The following is a 3,682-nucleotide window of genomic DNA, read 5'->3' as shown; positions in this document are numbered from 1 at the left end:
CCAGGGTCGGGTCGCGGGGGTAGGACACTTGATTTTATTAATGCGATTATTCCTCTGGGAAGCTAGGAGTCGCTGTAGTGATCGATCGCTAAAAGGGTTAATCCTAAATTTATACAAAACAGCATTAAATTGACATTTAGATTCCATATTAATGATGTACTGGAATTCATAGCTCTATGGAACGATGGCAGAGCGAAACAATAACAAACCTTATGTTTAAAACAAACCGTAGTTCTGTTGAGTTGGGGTTAGCACTAATGTTATATGGGAAGCTAATAGCATTATGCTAGCGGACATTCAGCGCTAATTAAAAAAAACTTAAGCTTAAGCTCCATTTAGTCGTAATGTGCGGACCGGAAAACACAAACATTAATATCCCATCAATGTAACAAACCCTTATGGAAATAAAGTTTGATATAACCGTAAAAACATACTCATACTACATCAGCAATACTTGGTTTCAAAATGCTAACGGGAGCTATACTTGTTCACCCCATGTGATTCAAACACCATGAAAACACATTGAGTAAACCGTTTTAAACTTTCCCTGTTTATTTCTCTGCCAAACCTCTGTCGTTGTTTCTGGTTGTGCCGATGGGCGTCCAGTTGCCAGTGAATTACTCCAAGGTAACGCTGATTGCCTGCACACCGAGCAGTCTGGGCAAGTTGTACACAGCTACGTGGAGGGTGTACATTCAGGCTGTGGAAGTGGGGACCTCCGCTCGGCTTCCCCGGTGTAGCTGCTTGTTGTGAAGGCCTGTACAGGTTGCAGTGGGCGACTTCAGATCAGCTTTCCTTTCAGCTTGGCCTGGCCGCAGGAGAGGAGATCGAGCCGCACCGTCTCGACTCAGCTTTCCTGCAACAGCTGAGAAGGGTTACAAGCAGACCGTCTCCAGGGCAGTTGGCTATCAACTGTTCTGATGTTGGTTTCTGAGAAAACAGACTACTTAGTTTAGTTGACCCTGCAGGTGCTTGTGAGTCTTTGAGCCTCATGCAGCCGGCATCCATGGCTAGTCTCCCCACTGTGGACTCCTGTCTCCTCGAGAGTCCACTGGCAAAGAGGAAGATACGTCTGGTGTAACCTGGCTTCATAGCAATGGCACTCTGCTGAGGGGGGCAGTTCCTTGGTGCCTGTAAAAGACTCAAATTTATTTGCTTACAACTCAGTCTGATTTTCCTCATGGCTTGACTGCATAGCAGATACGTGTAAACATATAAAGTAAAGGGAACTGGAAGGTGCTGTCGACCAAGGAAATTAGGAGGACTATTTACAGAAACAACTCTTAAAAACCAGAAGCACCTTAAACTAGCCAAAACAAAGACGGAAAGAAACTAAACTGGAGTCAAAACAACAACCATAAATGAATAAAGAAACCCCCAAAGATTATAATCATACTTTCCTTCCACTAGATGGCTCCTGAAAAGTGTGACTGGAGAGTGTTGCATAGTAGAGATAAAAAGAAAAAGGAAGCAGGGTGGCATTTAAAGGGTTATCAAGGTGCCCAATAAACAAGTTCAGGAAAGAAGCTTGGAGGCTAACCAACTGGCTAGAAAGTGCATCAGAGTGGCTCCAGGAATCTCCATATTGGCTGAGCACAGGGTCCTTTGAACTACTGGGGAGAAGATGGACTGGCTGAGTAGGTACAACCAGATCCTGAGGGGTCAAGGCATTCAGCTGAGCTCTCTAAATGTCAGGAACACAGATACATCTCTGGTGGTATCCATTTACCAACATGTGCAGAAGAAGTGTCCACTGTGTTCATCTAACCAGCTGGCACCAGAACAGGTGGAACAGCAAATGGCAGGTAAATCATGGTGGTAGGAATCAAAGGTGGTACATGCATTTGGAGATCTCCCTCAGTGGCTCTAGATTATAGGCCAGGAACAGCACATAAGGGAAGTTCTACACCCTGGAACAGGAACACAGAGTGATTCCCCTCTGGGACAGGCCTCTGACAAAGTAGAACAGTGTTTCAAGAGACCCACTAGGAAATAACAGTTTGGTTTGGTGGCAGGGTGTCATTCAGCCCCTCACTGTAAACATGATCTCAGCTTGATCTGAGATTGTTTAAATGGACATTAGCATTGGCTAGATCTAGAGCAGGAGCCACTGTGTCTGCAACGTCTTGGAAGGGACCATGGCAGGAAGGATCCTTGATAAAGGCTGTGGCATTAGCCTTAATGTTGATGTGACAAATTAAACAACGTCGTGCTGAGGCTGGGATTTAGACCTAAGTTTTATGCGTCCTTACTAAGACTAAGAAAGTAGAACACATAACCCCAGTTCTAAAGTCCTTACACTGGGTCCCTGTATCTCAGATAATAGACTTTAAAATACTTCTGTTAGTCTATAAATCCCTGAATGGCCTAGCACCTAAATACATCACAGACTTGTTATCAGTGTATCAACCATCCAGACCACTCAGGTCTTCTGGCTCCAGCCTTCTCTGCAGAACCAGAACCAGAACCAGACATGGAGAAGCAGCATTTATTTCCTATGCTCCACTTATCTGGAACAAACTTCCAGAAAACTGTAAAAGTGTGATGATCTGGTTTGAAGGTGAACCCGGAATTCAGCCAAAAACACTGCTATGCAGTTAAACTAATTTATTGAAGGAGAGATGAACAGAAACAGGATCCAAAAAAGGGATAAGGCAGACATCTAAAACACACTTGACAGGAACAGGCGAACAGAACTGGGCAGGATAAACGAAAACAGGTTAACCAAAACAGAATCAAGGTACCAAACGGGACCAAAAAAACCAAACGGGACCAAAAAACAGAGAATGCACTCAGGATGGAGTGCGTGTATGAATGAGAGACAAACCGACAACTAGCTGAGGAGGGAGTGGGGCTTAAATAAACGGACAAACAGGTGAGTGGAATGAAAACTAATCAACCTGAGACAAGTGGATGCAATTGCTGAGAATGACAGGAGATGGGGAATAAACCAAAAACCGCGGATAATAATGAAAACAAGGCGCAGGCTAAAATCAGAACTAATACAGAAAACAGACAACAAAAAATAATGAACAGGCAAAAACAGGACTTCAGAACCTAAAACACAAATAAACCAAAAGGCAGGAAAAGGCTAACTTAACCAAATCATAAACAGGGACCAAAACAGAATATTACAAAAGTGCGGAAAACCTGAGTTCTTTTAAATCAAGATTAAAAACACATTTGTTTAGGACTGTTTTTGACTGTTCTAGTTAAACTGTTCTACTGAAACAGCATTAGTTGTTCTAGTCTTCCTCTAGGGGTCCTGCTTGGCTGTTCCAGTATCAGCATCCTTCTACAAACCATCTCAGTCTGGCCTCTTTGGCTTTATCTCCAGAATATCTAACCTGAGCTGTCTGTCTGATGGACTCATTCCTTATCCTGTCCATCCTCGTCACTCCCACAGAGTACCTCAGCATCTTCATCTCTGCTAACCCTAGCTTTGCCTACTGTGTTTTCCTTTTGCTCCTCTGTCTCTAAACCGGACAGCATCTCTGGTCTCACCACTCCCTTTCACATATTTACTTTCATTCTGGCTGAGACTCTCTTGTCACACAACACACCTGACATTTTACTCCACCCATTCCAACCTGCTTGAACACATTTCTTACACACTCACCATTGCTCTAGGCTGTTGACCCTAAGTACTTAAAATCATCCACCTTTTTCATCTTTGCTCCCG

The sequence above is a fragment of the Fundulus heteroclitus genome, unplaced genomic scaffold (assembly GCF_011125445.2).
Source record: "Fundulus heteroclitus isolate FHET01 unplaced genomic scaffold, MU-UCD_Fhet_4.1 scaffold_290, whole genome shotgun sequence".
In the NCBI taxonomy this organism is placed as follows: Eukaryota; Metazoa; Chordata; class Actinopteri; order Cyprinodontiformes; family Fundulidae; genus Fundulus; species Fundulus heteroclitus.
Note: the sequence above shows the minus strand (reverse complement) of the source record.